We start from the raw sequence: 20,814 nt of genomic DNA, 5'->3' as shown, positions 1-20,814 counted from the left end.
TCTTCAGTTCCTTCCACTGAGAGGGTTGGGTGGGGAGACACAGATTAACATGGCTGCTTATTTTAATGTCTGTTTACTTGTAGATTTTCCTACAGAGAGGGTAGGGATGGTAGCCTACAGCAAACTCTGTTCTCATGAAACAGATATTATTCTGCCTTAGCAGCAGGAGGGCAAATTCCAGCTATCAGTAGCAAGGGATTTTTATTTTAGTTTTTTCAGGGAGAATGGGAAATTAAAAATACTTTTTCTTCCTTAGATGCTAATGTATTTTTTAGTAGTTTTTCTAGGCTGTAGGATAATGATAAGTGCAGAACAATGTTCTTTTATGGAGCCTTATCTCCTTGTAACATTTCAGTTAAATGCAAGTTGATGTTTGGCTTCTCCTTCTTCAACTTTTTGGCTAAATGTTTCCTAAACCTCCAGTGGCTGTCTCAGCACCACACTGCCTGTATATCTGTAAAACCAGCTCATAAAGAGGAGAAGCATCCCAAAAGAGATTGTTTGGTTCATTTTAGTTTGTTTCTGTTTGGAATACGGAAAGTTCAGTTGTGTAATTCACAGTGATTCAAAAATGAATGAGGGAAATATCATTTGCACTTTCCCCATGTGTATGTCCAGTAGAAAGCAGCCTCTGCAAAAAACACAATACTGCTTTTATTCATCCACAATGTATCAAAACAAAATTGGTTAAAAGGGGAGATGTGAAAAATTTAATGTTGGCAATGTGCTATTGGTACCTAGTTTGGGTTTTACTTTTTGGTAATTTAAATCCTGATCCTTCACATTCCTACTGGAGACCTTTAAGTTCTAGGCATGGATTAAGTGCTTCTGAAAACCAAAATTTTGATGAAATGTTCACAGCCAGTGAATTGGGTTTTGTAATTGTATTTTCAAAACATGAATATAGAAATAAGCCTGCAAACACCAGCAAAATTAAAAACTACTTGGTTTGGCCAATGAAGCACAAGCAACCAAATGTGTTCAAACTTGTAGAGAATTCTTTGTTTTCATTTTCACAAGTTTCACTTGATTTCATGGAGGATCAAAGTGAACTAACAAAAAATAACTGCTCCCACAATAAACAGGAACAAAAGAAGAACAAATCCTTCCTCAACATAAAACACAGCTCCCCCTCCTCTGTCTATTGACTCTGACACACCTCAATATTTTGTTCCAACCAGTGCACAAAACGCTTCTTAGTATGTTTGTTGTACTTATATAGAGTGTCTGTGTGTGAAATTATATTTATACAAACACGTATTATTAGTTGTAAGTGTAGGCATGAGAATGTAGATAAATCTAATAATTTAGCATTACTAGCAACCTGACTGGGTGTTAGTTTCAGTAGTAGGCAGCTTAATAGCTGAGAGTGTTGAGAGGTAACATTTTTCACTTTTTTCCCCTGTTATTATTTTGCCCTGATTTACTGGGCAGGTTGCAAGAGTGGTGAAATAGGTCATGGGGATTTATTGTTTGAAAATAGAAGTTCAATGGGTCAGAGATTGGATTGAGGCATGGATTGAACCCAAAACATCCTGAAAGGTGATGATTCAGAATTCTGTCCCAGTCTTGATTCCTTCTGTCTGAAACTCAGGAGACAAGTCTGCCTGACCTCTGGCAGCTTCAGTCTCACACATATTTCTCATAACTGTGTTTGCAATGGACCAAAAACTCCTGCGTGGCAAGGGAAAGCTTCCAAAATCCCAGAAGAGACAAAACTGTTACTGCAGTGTATCCCATAGGATTTTCCACAGGGTCCTCCTGTATTCACAAGCAACCATATGATGATGTTTTGGAAGAAACCAGACTGGAAAGTCTCCTTTGTGAAGAGAGGAAGGTGTGAATATCAGCAGGGGAATGGGGTGAGAGGAGACTGGAACAGCTGCACTGGCCTTTCCTTTTCCTCTCAGCACTTTGCTGGAGGAGGATCACAGTGCCTCCAAAATTCAGATAATAATGAGGACACTGTGGAAAAACCCAGACTTGTAGAAGGTTGAGAAGCAGGTGAACAGCAGCTTTGGAGAATAGCTGTGTGACAGTGAAAACTTAATGCAGGTCTAAGAAATAGTATCTGGCATGCACTGTTTGGGACTTGAAAATTGGGAGAAAATTTGAGATTTTCGTATAAAAATTGGTTGGGTGGGGTTGTTTGGTTGGTTTTTTTGGTTTTTTTTGTTTGTTTGTTGGGGTTTTTTTTGGGGGGGTTTGGTTTTTTGTTGTTGTTGTTGTTGTTGTTGTTGTTGTTGTTGTTTTTTAATAAGGAAGCTTAAAAAGGAAAAATAAAAATCATTGAGAAAATTTTCCTGGGCCCATCTGGAGCATAAGTGGGAGAGGGAGCAGTGAGGTGGGTAAGATGGAGATTAGTATGGTGGCTTTGGCATTCTTCTGAAGCAAAACAGATTCTTAAATGTCAAGAGTCAGGAGTATTAAGTGTTTAGGAAGCTGTCGAAGAAGAGAGTGGTGAGAGCTATATGAAGAGTGTGTGGTGAATTGCATGAAAAGATGAGTTTTAAAGAGCAAAAAGTCTTCTGGGAGGCTGTTACAATTAAAATGGAGGACGAGGTGTCGGCTGAGATGTGTACTCTCCTTTTTTTCTTTGTGTAACACATTATTGCTGATTCCTGTGGAACAGTACAAGGTGTGAGAAAATAATTCTTTTTTTTTTTCAGTCTATATGTGATCACAATTCAATTCCTGAGGACATTTGCATAGTATGATCCACCTTAGGAAGTTACAATGGAGAAGAATTCAGATTTATACTGGCTTCAAGATACAGCATCTGGTATGAGTGAGGATGTAGATTTCAAATGTTGTCCCTCCCTTGATGTCTCCAGTCACATTGGTCACATTCTTGCTGAATTTTGTATCACTTTTCTAAACTTCAGTGCTATACAACATTGGCACTGCTTTTCTGTCTGGCTCCATCTGTCCTTTCACTCCATCTGAGATATTTAACTTCAGTGTTCAGAGGATTTGGCTTCTCAGCCCCTGCCAGCTTTTCCCCAGGAGCCATAGGTGCTTTGCTCTTCCCTGCTGCTTTTCATGCTCCACAGAAGGGCACAGTTTTTGAGCCAGCCTTTGGCTTAATAGCCAAAACATCCCTCTGTGAAGCATGAAAGACAAGAGAGAGCAGCGGGGCAGCCCCAAGAGACAGATGGAAAAGAAGCTGACTTGGTGAAATCAGCAGCCAGGCTGTGCCCCACCTCACAGAAACAAACCTGGCCACAAAGAGCAGCTCAGGACAGCTCTCAGGCTTGAAATCCTGCTGCTGAGCTTGGAGGGAAGAGCAGCTGGAGCTCCCTGGGAAGCCACTTTGGGCCAATGTCCCTCCCAGCTGTGCCCCACAAGGGCATTCACAGGGGCTGACTCACGCCCCTTGTCTGTGGAGGTGCCACCCTGCTCCACACCAAACCATCTGACTCACACGGGACAAGTCTAGCAGAATGGCAAAACCTCTCATGTCTTTACTGTTCTTAGTACCAGACAGTAGTTACAAGATTTTCCAAGTCTGTGTAGATGATATAACTATACTTAACTGGGGCCTCTTTGTGATCACATGTCAATTGGATAAGCTAAAAACCCACCAAAGTACAAAGCAAAAGGTCATCTTACTGTGGCTTGTTCTGTTTGCTTTGGTTAGCAGTCAGATCAGAACTTTGGCTAGTGGAATGGCCATTTTGAAACACAAATCTCTATTCAAATCAATAAATTATAACAAGAGTACACTCCAGTTTCTCATATTCAAGTATTTTTACAACTCTTAAGTTGCCTTTGTCCACAGTAATGGGTTTTTATTGCTTATACAATTCAAAGTGTGTGTCACCTTGGTCCAGAAAATGCTATGGACTCCTCAGTAAAAAAAATTGAATTATTAAGAAGCAGAAGCTCCTTCTTCCTTCTCTTCCTTCTCTTCCTTCTCTTCCTTCTCTTCCTTCTCTTCCTTCTCTTCCTTCTCTTCCTTCTCTTCCTTCTCTTCTTTCTCTTCCTTTCTTTTTCTGTTTCTTTTTATCCTAACCAAACTGAAACCACTGGCCAGAGGAAAACAAATTTTAAAAAAGGAACAGTAACAGAAATGGTTGATGTAGAAGGCCTTTATTTCCCTTTCATGCATGAAAACATGATAAATACCACAAGCATTTGTTTTGCAGCACACTCATTTGTTGTCTTCATGGACTCTCATTCTATTCCTTTGGTTGTATCTTTCAGAACACCTTGAGACTAATTATTATAAGTAAATATTACAATATGTGAATTTCCTCTGTAATAGAGGGTTTCTCTAAGTTTTCACATTGCAGCACAATAAATGCATTTTAAAAATGCCATGGAGGAATGAGGTCAGCTGTCAATATATTGTGAAGTGAGTGAGAGTGGAGAAAAAAACCCCCTATTCTTGGCTACCACAACAACAGAGTTGTTTTGACAGGCTCAGCAGGCTCAGAGTGTGGCTCTGCAGAACGCCTGGGTGCACAGGGTGCTTTGCCCACAAAAGCTGAGGGAGAGGCTGGGGAAACATGAGGCAGAGTGCTGAATGGGTATGTCAGAGCCAGACTGTACAGGTGTGGATGTTTATGGGTGTTCATGCAAAAGAAAAGGGATTCCTGGAATGGCAAACATGCTGGAAGCACTGTGTGTTAACTCCTGGCTGGCTCAGTGCTGGGCCCTGAAGGGTGCTGGAAAGGATTCCAGACTTGGAGACCTTTGATCTGTCTCAGTCCAAGGTGACTGACTTGTACCAGCTCCCTACAGAGAGCAAAAGGCTGAAAGCCTGGCTTGTGTGTTCAGCAGCAGATGGAGGCTACAAATGTCTTCTCTATCACTAGGAAGGAGTGTTCCTCTGCTTTGTCCAAATGCAACTGATATAAGAGTTCTCATGGTTCTCTGTCACTGGACAGAACTGCAAACTTTTGTTTCAGCATGTACATGCAGACTGATTTTTATTTTATTTTATTTTATTTTATTTTATTTTATTTTATTTTATTTTATTTTATTTTATTTTATTTTATTTTATTTTATTTTATTTTATTTTATTTTATTTTATTTTATTTTATTTTCAATAGCAGCATTCAGGACTGGCTTTATGATTTCTGACTGAGGACCCTAAGTAAGTTTCCAGAATTGGAAGTGTTCAAACCACATCTCCTCTAGCCCATGCACAGAGGGAGGGGAATCGAGTGTGTCCTGCCCACAGTGCAATTTTAACTAGAAATCCTTTTCTCCATGGGTAGTATGGACTCCCAGAGCAGGTATTCAAAGCTCATGCTTGCTGAGGTTAACCTGAACATTTGCACAGGAAGGAATAAAGCTACTGCCAAGTGGTTTGTGGAAAGCCCACCAGAACATGGTGAGATTGTTCTGCTGTCCTTGTGCTGAAGACCTTTGTGTTCCAGGCACAGGAATTGTAATTTCAGCTGACTGGAAACACAAGACAGTGGCTCGTGGCATGTGAGTGGCTGTTTAGCAATGCAGCCTGCTGTAAGCACTTCAGGTCTCTCTTCCAGACTCTGCACTCTTGTGGTACCAAATCCTGCCCAAGGAAAGTGCAGCAGCACTCAAACTGCAGTGTGGGGGTGTCTGGTGCTGCCTGTGCTCCAGAATTTCAGCTGTGCTCTCAGTGCTTGATAGGAGACAGAAACCCTGGGGGCTCAGAGACACTCAGCTTGTCCCTCAGGTGATGTGGAACAGAATATTCCTAGGGATAATGTCAAGCTGGAGAGGAAACATTTCTGTCAGCTCTTTCCATGCCCCAAAGAAGCCACATATCCCCATTCTTCCACACTGCAAGCAAGGAGAAAAGAGCCAAAACATGTAAGATCATCAAACTGGTTTAGCTGCAGAATGAGAAGGAGATAGATAAGACACATTATCATTTCTATTTTAAAAAGTTTGAAGAGTTTGCAAAGTTAGGGTGTGGGGTGACACCTGGAAAAAGAAATCCTGATCCCTTCTGTTTTTCCCACACCACTTAGGTGACTGGAAGTGGTCAGCACCACTGAGTTTGTCATATTCCATAGAGCAATAGTTGGAAATTTTGTTTAAATCTGAAGCTAGCTCAGAATGTTTAATTTGAGAAAGTGTGTTTTGTGGTCAGTTATAGTATTTTAGTGCTTTTTACATAAACAGCTTCCTCAGTTTTAAAATGAACTTGCCCAGATACCAAAAACGTTGTCTTCTCCTGTGATATGTGAGAATGCAGTTCTTGTTCTAAACTTCAGTTCCTGGCAGCAATGCTTTTACAGCCAGCTGACATGGCACACATCTGCCCTTCTATAGCATTTATCCTTAAAAAAACCCTCCAAGAAATCTCTGGAGGAATTTATTACTGAATAATAATGGTTTCTTAAGAGAGGGAGTGGAGGTATAATTAGAAGTGGAAACACTTGAAACAAGATCTCTAGAATCTACTGTTTCCTACTGTAATCTCACTTAGGAAAGCATCTGAAGTGTGTGCTTGAATCTTAGTAACTACACAAGCAATAAACACATTTCCTAAGAAAGAAGGAATGGCTCATGTACTGAAAATGTGGTGAATATTTTGAAGAAACATGTTCTGTATTAGATCAGTGACAGAAATTATGGTGATATGACAACTTTGCTTTACAGACTCTTTCTTTCCCTGTCAGTCTATGACTTTCATTATATTATCTTTTTGTCTTTCACCTGTTTCTTCAAATTGCATGGGTTACTCCTAGGACATAGAAGAATCTTATTAGGCACGGAGAAAAGCCTTGTCACAAAGAAAAAGGTGCTGCTCTTTTAAAACATTAGTCTGGAAAAAGATGATATAGACTGATGGAATTATTTTCTAAGCTCTCCATTGTCTTATTTTGCACACATCATTTTTATATCTATTGTTTGTTGGCTCCTTAAGTTACAGTAATTTCTTTAAGACATTCCTTAAGATGGATGTACTGTGAAATGTATATAAAATAGTTTTCCAAAGTGGATAACAAAATGTCCAAATATTGTTTCAAGTAAACAGTAAAATATCTAAAAGCCATGCCATAAATGCTGCATTAAAAGTGAGTTTTCTTCAAACCTTTTGGCATAAAACCATCACAACATCCTGCCAGGAAAAAAAAAAAAAAGGAATAATTAAACCTGATTTGAAGCATCATAGGAGACAGAGCTGGGAGCTGGGTAGAAATTCTCTGTCCAACCAATTTCCTGTAACTCCACAATACAATTATGTGTGACAAAAAGGATTATTCCCTGGACCAGGTGTATTTGGTAGCGTATGGTGAGGTCTGAATACCTGCCATAAAATTGCTGCTTTTGGCCAGTTTCTGTTGCAGTAGATATTCCCAAATATGGAATATCCAGAAGATTGAAGGTGCCTTCCAATTTCCCCAGTGGCTGGTGATGCTGTCTAGCACACTAGCCTTGCTGAAAGGTGTTTGCTTGGTTTTAACAAGGAGATTCTCCAGGAGCTTTGGTGAGAAAGATACTGGTTGTTTTCTTCTCTTCTGGTTTATTCTTTCTCCTGTAGATAAGAAACGAACAGTGTTTTTGTGTGTCTTCAGATAAGTTGATGGGGCAGAGTGGGCATTTTAGGGCCACACACACACCCTAGAGATTTGTAAACAAGAACATGTGTGACAACTGTATGATAGAATGACATCTTTCTTTTCACATGGTCTGCTTTCCCTTCCTGTGTGAACTGCAGTCTTCACTGTATTTGCTTTTTTGCTTTGTTCTGAATGTCACCACCTACCACGAGCACTCCTTGGGTGTCAGCCTACGGGGTCATGCAATTAAGCTGTAACTGAGCAGCTGCACATCCATGGGAGGCTGTAGGGATACTCTGAAAATGTATCAGAGCAAACCAATGGACAGTTGTTTCCCTTGACTGGAAATTGCTGCGCATTGATTTGAGCAATAATCCATGCCATGACACATATCAAGGATATTGGAGCTGTTGCCAGTCATTAAAAAGCTCCAGATTCCTGTAGGATTATTTTATATACCATATGAGAATACAGAGAAGTAATATTACATCACTTTTTGTTAAAATTTCCCATGAAAATCAGACCATTGTTCTTCTTGTCTGGGCTTTTTTAAAGGATGACTAGTTTTGTAAAAAAAAAAAAAAAAGTATTTCCCCCACATATAAAACTAATTTCAGTGGAACGTTTTTTCAATTATTGATACACTTGAATGGTGTTACACTGGATTTGCATGGATTTAAATTAAATCAGAAACCTTCCAAAACACAACTCATTGACTTTGCCTTCAGAGCTTGCTTTAAAGGTGTTGACATTGGCCTATAGGAAGGTAAAGAATTATGGTTAAATTAATGATGTAGTGATAAATTTTTATTTCCCCTTCAGTATTTTTAATAATCTGAAAACTTTTAATGGCTATTTTGTGAGCTACCCATTAGTGATGTGAAATAAACTAGTCCTAGTCCAAATTTACAGAAATAAGCACAGTTATTTCAACAAATAAACAGGAAATAAGTTTGTACTGTTAGCAGCAAATCCAGCCTTGTGAAGCAAAATGTTTCTCCAGGACATTTCCAGGTGGCCATAATCAGTGGCAAATTTGTTTTGGTGTTTGAAAAACCAACATCTCAGTAATTCAAGTATTTGTCAAGTATAGCTCAATAGAGAAACTCAACATAGAGATAAAAAGTACAGCACTTGCATTAGGTATTTTTTTTTGTCTGAGAATAGTTTATTCATTGCTGAAGGTTTCCATTTATAAATTTAGCAAGTTAGGTAAAAAACCCAACAATAATAGTACAGTACAAATGGAGAATTTTTATTCAGGGGAAATTGCATTTGCATGTAACGAAAAACAACACCTCACCAAAAAAATCTGCATGGTTTAGGATGAATTGGGTAAAATCAACTAGCAATGGAAACATGAATTTTCTGCAGGGGAAAAAAAAGTAGTTTTATTTTGATAAATATTTTGATAAAATGAAGGCAATCTGAATTTCACTTCTTGCAGCTCCCCCAGGCTTTCATTGCAGAGCCTGTCAGCTGAAGGGAATGGTGTTTTCCTAGGACCAGAATATTTTCTCTGCAAGTGTGTCTGCAGAGATGCAGGAGCAATCTGAGGCTCCACTTCCATGGCTGTGTCATTTACCCATGAGAACAGACTCTTACCAGGGAGAATTGCCAAGGCTTGCTCCTTCATTGCTGCAGGCACCTGCAGAAATGGTAGTGCAGTGCAAGGAATGCTCTGATCCCTGCAATACAGAGCCACTCTCACAAGAAAATAGCTCCAGTGAACAAGGACAAGTGGAAGGAAGGGCTTGACAATCCTGACCTACCAATCTCAGAAAGAATCAATCTGATTGTGAAATCCAGCGTGCAAAATTGGCACAAATATCAGCTCACATCTTTAAAAAGTCTTCATAACATGCAAATCCCAATTAGTCCTCACTGAGGAAAAGGCAAAGCTAAAATATATTTGCCTACATTTTTAATTATTATTATTAAATTTACAGAACTTATGCTGACCAGCATATATTTCCTGTGAAGTGTGCAGATTATCTACATGCACACACTGAGGGAGGATTTTTCCCAAGGAATTATATAAAGTTTTATTGTCTGAAAACAGATGTAGTTATCTCTTACACTACTGAGTCGTTTCAAAGGAGCAAGCAACATAGATTAGGTGACTTTTTAGACCCCTAGCACAGGCACAGGAAAGGGACACCTCTCTGAAGTCATGGATCATACCAGCACATAATTTCACTTGCTTGAAAGCCCGAAGCCAAGGTCAAGATACACCAGTGTTATTCAAACCTTATTAACAACAACGTTGAAAACACTTTGCCAGGACTCTGCTTCAAAATATTTCCAGCATATTTCTGCCTAGAACATCTTCCTCTGTCCCATTTGTCTGTTTAACACACTCTGCTCATTTCTTTCCCATCAGACCCTGAGAAGCCTTTCCCATTCCTGTTGTATCAGTACCTGGACATCACCTTCTATGCAACTTAAAGATTTTAATAATAATAGTATATAATATAATATAATATAATATAATATAATATAATATAATATAATTATTATATTGTAATATTATGCATTTTTTAATAGTAATAGTGTGTCCTTTTCTGCAGGCCTACCTTCTCCTACCTTTGGTGACTAGTTAGCAAAATATTATCTGTTATCAGCCCATCTTCTTGTCTTAATTAAGCTTGCAGGGAGGTTTTATTCCTCTGCCTGTGATGATCTTTGGTGCCCTAAATTTAATTTCTTTTCATAATCCCTACAGGAGCAAGCAGCACAGAGGAGTTTTAAATAATAAAGTGTTGGAACCTTGGAAGCAACAAGAACTTGGCAGAAACACCCATGGGATAAGATAAATTATCGTGTTTAAAAACAAACAAGCAGGCACTATAAGCCTCAGTAGGGCTGTGAGCAGTGCTGGCTTTCCATTGCAGAGCCTTGCTGGCTTTTAGAAGAGGGATGAGGGGTGCAAAGGCAGCAGTAAAAGCCATGTGGTGGCTTCTGTCTGTTCCCTTCCTTCCTTCTCAGCAATCCAAGTCACCAGGTGCTGCAGAGCACCCTGCAGCAGCCCCTCCTGCAGGGACAGGCACAGGCAGCAGAAAGCTGCTTTTCCTTGGAGTCAGGCTCAGAATTCTTTGTGCGGGAGCCCTGAACTAGCCTGTAGAACCAAGTGGTCAGGGAAGAGACACTAGAAATCCATCCCGGTTTCTGATGTCAAGCTTGATTCTTTCATCTGCAAAGCAGGATGGAATATCATTTCAAAATCTGCAAAGCTGTTGCTTTGGAATGATGTCTTCACATCTGCCTTTGGATGGGGAACTTAGTAAATAAATCTGAAGGCAGCACTGAAAAAATGGGAGTCCCTAACCACTCTCAGCTTTGCCACTGTACTTCAGCAGTGCAAAACACTTAGAAAATATCACTTATAGATATGGTTTATTGCACTTAGAAATATGGCTTATACAATGTGAATTTTGTCCTGGTGTTCAGGGTCACAACACTGAATTTTACTTAAATATTTCAGTTACTCTTGTATCCCTCTTCTTTTACCCAAAGGCATTCACTGAACCAAGGTGGTGTCACATTTTTAGCATTGCCCTTTAGAAGCTGAATGAACTTTAAAAGCAGCTTTTTATTTTCTCACTGAAACTAAATAGGCTACATCCTGAAATTTTAGACCATTTAAAATTGGCTGATAGATAAACCTTTTATTTATTACTTATATATTAGTTATTTATATTGTATTGTAAACTGTGTGAGTATGACTTTAGTAAAAAACTGCATTCCTATCATAGAATTATTTCTCAAGCTCAGGAACAGACTCACAGCAGAAGAAAGCCTTAGGGTCTATCAGGTAACACAACCAAATTTAAAAGCAAACATCAGCTTCTCTAGAAGTGAGGTGCATGACTGCCTTTGAGAGAAAGATCATCCTACACTCACAGCGAGATGTTCTCTTTATTTTTGGTAATTGACAGTAAAAAGAAGTGCTGGAGTACCTGGTGGCATGAAATAAGGGGCTGACAGTGGGAGGAGGGAACAGTGGTTGTTTACTGGGGCTAGAAACGCTCGTACGAGGTGCAAACCTCATCCAGCAGCAGGAATCCTTGCTACATGAACAAGATTTACTGACAGACTCCATCTGTGCCTTCCCACCAAACAAGGTCACTCAGTCAGATCCTAGGAAGCCTAATGAGCAAAGCTGCCAAGTCTCTGCAGTGATAATGGAGGCTTGCTCTGACTTACGCCTCAGGCACTTGCAATGTTTTTAGTACTGGAAAACAAAATAGGGTAGAGGAAAAAAGGTCATAATTTTTATCAAACCAGTCCCCCTTGAGAAATATCAGTGTGCGTGCCTGTGCATGAACATACCTGGGTATTTTTTCTTTCTTTTCCTGGTGATTTGCAGTTTACTTTACTCTTGAGGCACTCCTTCATCTTGGCCTTCATCTTGGCCATTCATCTCACATCTGCACCTTGGTTATGGAAACATCACTGTGGTGGTACCATGCCCCTTCCTTACAAAAGGCTGTATCAACAGCTTGTGTGGTGGCTCCAGAGCTGAGGGAGAGGCTTTAGCCATGGATTTTTGATGTTCATCAATTTTCTGCCTGGAGTTTCTGTGATGCAGTCTGGTCAACTTACAGGAAATATTGTGGTAGGGGACAAAAATAAATTTAGAGCATTGCACAGGCCCAGAAAAAAAAGTCTCTGCTAAGAACTTTTAGTATTCACAGCTGATTTGTTCCTGTAGACAAGCTGATAGTTAAACCAAAACAACTGAACCGCAAGTACCCTGAATCCCTTGTTTTGTCTAGAATCTATTCGTGTTTATCTGTATTCCTTGGGTAAAGCAACATCCACCCATGGGCCAGCACTTTAGCTTGGATGACAATGCAGACAAAATTGCTGCCCCTTCCTGCTGCTGTAGCTGACTCCAAATCATGAGAAATGTGCCAACTCTGCCAAAGACAGGCAGACCTGGTGAGATAAAAAGAGCCAGTCTGCTGAAAAGGAGACCAAATGAATGTTTTCTAATGCCCCCTTTTCATCCTTTCCCCAGGCAAGACAGAGCAATGTCCTTCCTCCCTGTCACCGATGGTGACCCAGGCACGGGATGCAGCGCAGGGACAGAGCCCGCCGCTGCTCTCAGTGCCCTGCCCTGCCCTCCCTGCCTGCCTTGCCCGCCGAGTCCTGCTGTAACCTGCCCTTCCCTGCCGTGCCGTGCGGAGCCCGGCCAGCCCCAGGAGCCACCCCGCCAAGCTGTGGTGCCTGGTGAACAGCCCCCGCGTCCGCTCCGTGCGCTGGGACAGCCGGGCCCAGGGGCTGCTCGTCGACCGCTCCCTCTCTGAGCGGGAGCTGCTCGGCCCGGGCCCCACCCGCGGGGGCGGTGGCACTGGGGCGGGGCCGGTGCCGCGCCCCTTCAGGGCCGCGCAGTTCCGCAGCTTCGTCCACCAGCTGTACCGCTACAGCTTCCGCAAGGTGCCGGGCTGGCTCGGCACGGCTGCGCCGGGCGATGCCGGGGGCTGGCTGCACTACAGCAGCCCCTGCTTCCGCCGCGACCGCCCCGACCTCCTGCTCCGCGTCAGGCGCCGGAGCGCGGCCGACAGGCGGCGGCCGGCGGCGGGCCGGGAGGGCCGCAGGCACCCGCCCTGCGGCTCCCGGCAGCTCCCCGGGGCGCGGCCGCTGCCGGACGGGCGGGACCGGTGCAGGCGCTTCCAGTCGCTGCCCCGGGAGCGGCCGCTGCTCGCCCGGTGCCCGCCCTGCGGCTTCCTGCTGCTGCACAGGGACCAGCCAGTGCCGGCCCGGCGGGAGGGGCCGAGCCGCTTGCAGGAGCTCTACGGGGAACGGCCACCGCCCGCCCAGCGGGAGGTGCTCAGGGTCCAGCCCTGCAGCTTCCAGCAGCTCCACAGGGAGCAGCAGCCCCCAGCCTTCAACCCACGAGGCAGGAAAAGAGTTGTAGCCTTGTTTTTCCAAAACGTAATGAAAAGTGACGTTTGAAGTATTTTTCCACAAGGCTCTGTCATTCTCAGCCAGAAATTGTCAAGCCTATTAGGAAGAGGAACCTAGAAGGCCAAAAAATTCTCTGCCTGTTTTTTTTCCTGCATGCTTCCTGTGATGTTTGATCCAAGGCAGCAATAGAGATCTGTGTCCTAGAGCCACATTGTGGAGCCTGACCAATATGTTTGGATTCTTGCAGCCACCCCAGGCACTTTAGCGTCCAGCACTCCAGCTGGCAGTGCTGGTTGTGCAGCATTGACAGTGTCCAGCTCCACACAGAACACACCTGGGGAAGAGCAGTCACCAGTGGATCTTGGCTTTGCCATTGAGCAAATGATCCGGGAGATCCCTGCCTGAAAGGTCTCTCTCTGCACAGGTAACTCCATTGGAGGGGAAAGTAAGAGGCTGAGCTGAGAGCTTACATGGAGAAGAAGAGAAACTGTATCCCTGATATGATTCCAAGAAAATACCAAATGATCTTGAGTTTTCTTTCTTTCCATTGTTCTTTCAAGGGCAATATTAATGTTGTGCCTAAGTCTTCTGGAGGCGAGCCTGTGAACCAGGCTGCAGCAGAGGAAGCCTCATCTGGCACTGAGAGGAACAGTTTGCCAGAGCCTGAGGAGCTTGGTAAGGACAGAGCCCCCATTGGTTTAGAGAGGTGTGAGATGGCTGCTCTGAGCCTGCCTCTGGCAGCAAGGGAGATGAGCAGAGTTGAGTTCCTGTCTGCAGGGCTGGTGCTGCCTGGTGCCTTTAGTTCAAATCCTGCACTGCCACAGCCTCCCCGAGCCCTGCCCTCCACGTTTCTCCAGAGGCTCTGACACTGAGTCCACTGCTGTGGCAAGAGAGCAGGGAATAAAGCTGACCTTGTGGCAGTTGTGTCACCAAGCTGGGTGTCCCAGTTTGGTTCATAACTCAGCTCCCAGCAGCTTCAGCTTCGGCCACTTCAGTGAGGACTGAGGTCTCTCTGTCACTGAGACTGTCTGTGTTTCAAGCTCAAGCCTTTGCTGAGACTTTATCAGGATACTTAAATGCTTTACACAATTCAGTTTTGAACACTTGGAAGGATCCCTGTTCTTTAAAGAGCAGGCTTCAAATTGCCAAGTGAGAGTTTGCCTTTCGGGCCATCTTTGACAGTCCCTCATAGAAGGACAATTGGTGCTCAAGGAACACGTGCACAAGGGCCAATATTGACTCAGTGTTTCCTTTGCTTCCCAGATCCTGTGTGATCGACCTCTGCAGGAGGGCTGCCCTGTGTGGCAGGAAGAGACAGAGGGAGAGGCTGTGACCATCGGGCAGGTAGAATTCCTCTGTCTCTAGTTATATTTATAGATGCGCATAGTTATGTTTATTTATCTAGGTAGTTGTATTTATAGATTTATGTAATTATATTTATCTATATAGGTAGAGATCTGTACAGTTAATTTTTTTTTTGTTTTAGATGTATATCGTTATAGCTTTAGATGTGTTGGTGTAGTTATAGATGTGCACAGTTGCACTTATACCTGTGTATAGTTACATTTATATATATACATTTGTAAATGCATATTTATATTTGTATATGGGGGTTTAGCTAAATAGATTGATATCTGTAGACGCCTCTTTTTAACCTCTTGCCCTGCTCTGCTTCCTCCCTCACTCGTGCTTTTCCCCCTGTGCCCGCTCTGTCCCCTCTCCCTGTGCTGGGTCCGAGCTGGCGGCCGGGCCGGGCGCAGCAGCAGTTCCAGCCCCGGCTGTCCCTGGAGCGCTGGGAGCTGCCGGTGGCCCCAGGCACTGTCCCCTGAGGAGCTGCTGAAGGACGGTGAGACTGAGGGGGCTGAGGGGGCGGTGGCGCTGAAGGGACGCTGACCCTGAGCTGCTGCTGGGGCTGAGGGCTGTGGGGCAGCCCAGGGCCATGGTGGCACTGAGGTGACAGGCAAGTGGCACAGGCTGAGGGGCTGGCGGGTCTAAGGGGATGGGATGGGTCAGAAGGGACTGAGGGAGGTGAGAGGACTGTGAGGGGCTGAAGAAGCTGAAGGGGGCTGGGGGTTTGCCGAGAGCATGGCAGGGCTGAGGGGATGGAGGGGCCAGCAGGGAGCACAGAGGGCTCTGGGACTGCAGCTCTGACAGGCCTTGGAACCAATTCCAGAGCCTCCACTTTTGCCACAGCTGCAAAGAAAACCTTGAGAACAGCCAGAGACTGCCAGGAGCCAGCAGGGAGAAGCTGAGTGCCAGCAGCAGGAGCAGTGAGCAGGACCCTGCTGCTGCCAGCCTGGAGAGAGCCCGGGTGAGGCCTCAGGGCCGGGGAGGCAGGGTGGGGCTGAGGCTGGCGTGGGCTGTGGCCGTGGGCCCTGCCCGTGCTGGGGCTGCTCAGCGCAGCTGCCCCGGCTGGCACAGGGGCTGTCCTTGGGCAAGGGAGCTGTGCCAGCTCTGCCAGGGCTGTGGGATGGTCCCACCGCGGCTGTGCTCACCACAGCCCGGCCCGCTCTGCTGCTTTCTCTTTCTAACCCTCCTGGGGAGGCTCTGACATTTCCTCTTCCCTGATGGAAGTGCAGCTGCTGCCAAGGGAAACGTCCCCATTCTGACTCAGTGTTCCCTTTGCTTCCCAGATGTCCCATCTGCTCTCCGTGTCCAGGAGATCTGCCAAACTTCATCTGCAGGATCAGAAGAACTGGTGTCCTTTGGACACCTCCAGTTCCCACTGAAGATGGGAGCACCTTCAGAGCAGAGGGGACCAGCTGCAGCTCCAGGCCCAGCTCTTGCTGGTCACAGCTGAGCCTGTGGCAAGCTCCAGGAGCTGCTGCCGTCTCCCTCCCTGTTGGCAGCTCCCTCCCTCCAGCCCACAGGCCCTGCCCATCCCCTTTATTCCCTCCCAGCTCACCCCTTCGCTTTGCCTTCCCTTATTAAACAGTTTGTCTTTTTCATTTGACTCGTGGATCTGTCCATGGAGCTGAAGCAGCACAAATCCTGAGCCTGGGGACACGCAGGGTCCTGCTGCCGTTCTCTTCCATGCCGTCGTCTGTGCATGGGCAGAGAGGAACAAGGACAGCTCAGGCTGCAAAGGTCTCTGTCCTGCTGCTACAGTTGCACAGCACCGTGGAGTTGAAGATCGTGCTGAGTACGCTGAAGGGAACAAGAACCCTGGGATTTAGAAGAGCCAGCCTGAGTATGCTCTTCCATGGCAAATATCCACCGAGGGCAGAGGAGCTTGCGGTGCTGGAAGTTCTCCCCAAGAGCTTCCTGAAAGCACAGCAATTCTCCATGCACACACAGGGACAGGAAGAGGGCAGAACCAGAGACCATGGTGGCCTGACAGTGAGCTTTGGGTGTGCCTCAAAGCAAATGAAGCAGCAGCAGCAGCAGCAGTGCAGTGGCTGTGACTCAGAGGCGCGAGCGTCCCAGTGGCCGCAGCGCTGTCAGGCAGTGCCTGCAGGCTGGGTGCGCTTCTGGCAGCTCTGCTCTCCCCACAAGTGAGGAATCGCAGCCCCTGCCTCAGGCCCAGTCAGAAAGCCAGCCAAGTGAGACCAGAGGCAGGGGACCCTTCCCAGCTGTCTTGGGCATGGCTGCAAAACAGCGGCTGAGTCTTCCTGTGCCTGTGTTTGGGGTGTGCTGAGCCCAGAGCCGGCCAGCTTGTGCTCTGCTGTGCCAGGAGTGCTCTGGGCGGGCAGGAGAAGTGCTGCGTGCACAGCGGAGCGTCCTGCAAGGGGCTGAGCAGAGCCTCCTGCGGGAACAGGGCTCCGCTCCCTGGCTGGGAACAGCCTGGTTTTGCTGCCGTGAGCGCAGGCAGGAGTTCAGGCACGTGCAGAGGCAGCGGCAGCTCGTGTTTGTAGGGGCCCGGGGCTGCGCGCCCAAAGCGACACGTGGGCGTGGGGAAGGAAGCGACACAGAGCTGGGGGTAGGAAGATGAGCTCGAGCTGGAGTGCCTGTGCTGCAAGGAGCAGAAGGAATTCAGGCTTGCCAGAGTTTCTTAAGTGTGTGTTGGTGTTCTCTGGGAAATGCAGACGTTTGGGGAAGTGCCTTTGGAGGAGAGGAGCTTGATTCTCAAGGAAACTGCTTCCCCAGGAGCCCCCAGTGAGGTAGGTGCAATTACAATCTGGACCCCAGCTCATGCTCAGTATTTACTACAATCTTAAATAACAATAAAGTCAAACACAACAGATGACTGATGTTCCTACCTTCTGCTTCCCAAACACAGCCAAGGGTGGCAGCAGCTACAGCTCCATTCTCCTGAGCTCACAGCACAGCGCAGCTGTTCCAGCCACACCAGCACGGGACTGGCCGCAGGTTGTACAGCCCGTGCCTGAGCCAGGATCAGAGCACATTTCCTCTCAGGTAATGGGAGCCCCGTGCTCTTCCACAAGAGAATGAATGTGAAGAATGCCAGAGCAAATTCAAGTCTCTTGAGCCTGGTGAAGATGAAATCTGCTTCTGTCCTTGTACAGAGCTATGGGTTTGTTTACGTGGCTTCTCCTTCCCTTTTCTGCCTGGCTTTCTCACCTGCAGTTTTCAGTAGAAAAGTGAAGCCATAGGTGGAATAAATAGACTCCACAACCTGATGTAGTTATGAAGTGGGTCTGTATTGTCAGCACCCGGCACAAGCAAGACAGCTCTCCTGAAAACTTGTGCCTTGAGCCCTGGTCTGAGCCCCATCTTTTACTCACAAAGGTGCTCCATATAGATGACATTGCTGAACCTTTTCATGCATATTCAACCCCTGGCCCCGCCTGTCCTTGCCTGGCATGATAATTAGATCCATGCCCTTCTGAGCATGCCTTGTTCATGGTGGGGGTCACATAGGAGTCTTTGGTGGTCTCTGAGGCCAAAGACTGTGGTCATCCTTATGGCTGAACTTTTCAACTTTTCTCCTTTGTGCGTGTGCTTTGGTCCCTTGGTGCTTCTCTGAGTACGTCTGTCGGTCTTGATGAGCTTGGAGACAGAGGAGCCCCTTTATCTGGGTTTCTGCATCCTTGGTCTTCTCCCAGTATTGTTCTCTATGCAAGAAGCTTCTGATATTTGCATTTTTCTATTCTTTTTGTACTATGACAGAGGTTTCTTAAATAAAAGGGTAAAATTCAACACATAATTCTGCAAGCTAAAATTTAAGTGCTTAATTCATATTGCTAACTCAAGGGAGCTCCAAAAATCTCTCTTTCAAAAGCAACAAACCTTTGAAAGGTTAAACCTCAACATAACTGTGATCCTCAATCAATACCTCCTTCTTCCACTTGCTTAAAATCTCTTTCTCCTGGGCACTCAGTATGGCCTTTTTCCTGGAAGCTCTTTGGCTGTCTTGAATGCTTATGGAGTAAAAGGTAATCCCTGATCTATTTTTGACTCTGCCCAGACAGAGACTGCTGGAAGGGAGGTAGGACTGGTACTGGGGACCTGGCAGCTTGTCCAGGAAGAAAATTAGTGAAATAATGGTAATGTGGACAAGGCATGCAAGTCCAGGTGGTGAGCTCAAATATGCAAGTACTTGCAGTTTCCCCTCAGCACTTGACAGTTAAGGGGTATGGTCTCTTCTTATTTCTGTCTCTTAATCCTCAATCCTTGCCACACTCCTTCAACATCTTTTGCATTGTCATCTTCCCTGTTTTCTCCCTCCCTTCTTCTTTCTGTGACTTTCTGTACATGACAGACAATCTGTCACACACTGTCAGCTGCTCAGTCACCCGAGCAGTGATAATGATGGTGTAGAAATTGTAGGTGCACAGCAGGCAAAGGTGTCATGCTTCTGTGTGCCCTCTGCAGGCAAACCTGCTTCCCAAAGCTTCAGTCACACTTGGAACAAAGGCTTGTCCCCACTGCTTTGTTGTGGTTTATGCATTGATGGAGCAACACTTCTGTCTCAGCCCGCTTAAGCCACTGCAAAGCTGGAATTGTTGCTTTAGCAGCAGATGTGCTGGCAGGGTTCTTACAGCTCCTTAGTAAGAACTCTGCACTTCTTCTAGAAGAGGTTTCTGATCTTTGTGCAATAAAAACAATGCCTTCAACTGCTGCAGTGCAAGTCATGCACTCATGTAGATGTGTTTTCAGACACAGGTATTTCTATATATGCCTAGTGAGTGGCCCGTGGGGAGCAGGGACAAACGAGGAAGGAAAGTGGGCTGATAAAACATGCTTCTGCTCCAAAAAAAAGCCATGACTTCCCTTCATAGAGAAGGATATAAAATTTTTCTTGATTGGCCTGAAGGGAATAAAGGGAATAAACAAGTCTCTCTATGTCCTGCTCTTTTACTAGTCTGAAATTGTTCAGAAAGGTTGCAATTTTTTTTTTTTGGTTTTTTGTGGGTTTGTTGTTTTTTTGGTGGTTTTTTTTTTTTTTTTTTTTTTTTTTTTTTTTTTTTTTTTTTTGTGGTGCGGGGTCAGGTCTGCATTTCAAGCCTGTTCTCCCAGCAGTCAGGGCCCTGCACAGCTGCTGTGGGTGGGGCAGGTGCTCAGGTAATTATCAGCAGGTGCTTGGTAATTACTGACAGCCATGTGAGAAGTTGGCTTGTGCCTGGTTGAGGGCTTGAGGGCTGTGCTGAGACAAGGGCTAGGCAGTGGAGTGGAAAATACAATTTACACAAGCAGGTATAAGTGGATGTCTGGGGTGTAGGTGGGAGTTAACTGGTTTAGGTACTGCATTTATGAAGAATTGAACATTTAACTCTGAGATAGGACTATTTAGTTGCTACTCTAAGTGCTGCATTTACTAACACATAATGTAATTTCTGCTGCTGTGGCAGAACCTGCTATCCCCGTGTGCTTGGAACAGGTGTGGAGGGGCCCCAAGGTATCCTCAGAATGGGCTTTGCCCTCACCTTGGCTTGTGCTGCTGCAGATTTTGGAGACAATTGTGCATAAGAACGGGCACTAGAACCAGACTGGGGGCTGGCATGCTCTGGATTTCCAGGATGGCTCAAGGACAGGGTAAGGTGCTGTCGGTGCACTCTGGATCAAGCTGTGATTCTATGGACACTTCAGCCAGAGAGGGTTTTTTCAGGGTGATTAAACCTTCATCCTTGCTGTGCTTTCTATGACATTTGTATCTCTATTTTGTAAAACTTCAGAAATCCAAATCATCTTTGGCCCTGTGAAATGTTACAAACATCAGCAAAAGTCATCATAGTTTGCATGCGAAAATACATAATTTTTGACATTTGGGAATTGGAAATTCTGATAATTTAAAACTGATTTCTATTGCTGATGATACAGAAAGGGGACAGGTTGGTGCCTTGGGGCTTATGTCTGCTACTGTTGACTGAAAAAAATAATTTGAAGTAGCACCCTATGACTGTGGATGGCCAGAACGGAGGTCCAGGAGGCTTGACAGGTGTTTACTACTGAGTCTTTGACCTTTCCTGCCAAGTAAAAATTATAATTTCTTAGA

General features: G+C 45.1%; 2 long non-coding RNA genes across 4 annotated transcripts; one reads left to right on the top strand and one right to left on the bottom strand.

Annotated features, from left to right (window-relative positions):
- Window positions 1-4,069: 4,069 nt before the first annotated feature.
- LOC135304001 (uncharacterized) lies at window positions 4,070-12,663 on the bottom strand. Of its 2 annotated transcripts, XR_010365439.1 has the most exons (4): window positions 11,838-12,663; window positions 7,566-11,739; window positions 7,253-7,480; window positions 4,074-5,775 (listed from the first exon to the last, which is right to left on the bottom strand). It is a non-coding gene; the product is annotated as an uncharacterized LOC135304001 (long non-coding RNA). The 2 variants fall into 2 exon arrangements; XR_010365438.1 differs by having other exon boundaries at window positions 4,070-7,480.
- Window positions 12,664-13,315: 652 nt separating this feature from the next.
- LOC135302260 (uncharacterized) lies at window positions 13,316-15,055 on the top strand. Of its 2 annotated transcripts, XR_010363963.1 has the most exons (3): window positions 13,316-13,842; window positions 13,979-14,093; window positions 14,682-15,055. It is a non-coding gene; the product is annotated as an uncharacterized LOC135302260 (long non-coding RNA). The 2 variants fall into 2 exon arrangements; XR_010363962.1 differs by having other exon boundaries at window positions 13,316-14,093.
- Window positions 15,056-20,814: the final 5,759 nt, after the last annotated feature.

This window comes from Passer domesticus, chromosome 6 (genome assembly GCF_036417665.1).
Source record: "Passer domesticus isolate bPasDom1 chromosome 6, bPasDom1.hap1, whole genome shotgun sequence".
Taxonomy (NCBI): Eukaryota; Metazoa; Chordata; class Aves; order Passeriformes; family Passeridae; genus Passer; species Passer domesticus.
The sequence above is the reverse complement of the archived record's forward strand: the minus strand, read 5'-3'. Positions and strand labels throughout refer to the sequence as shown.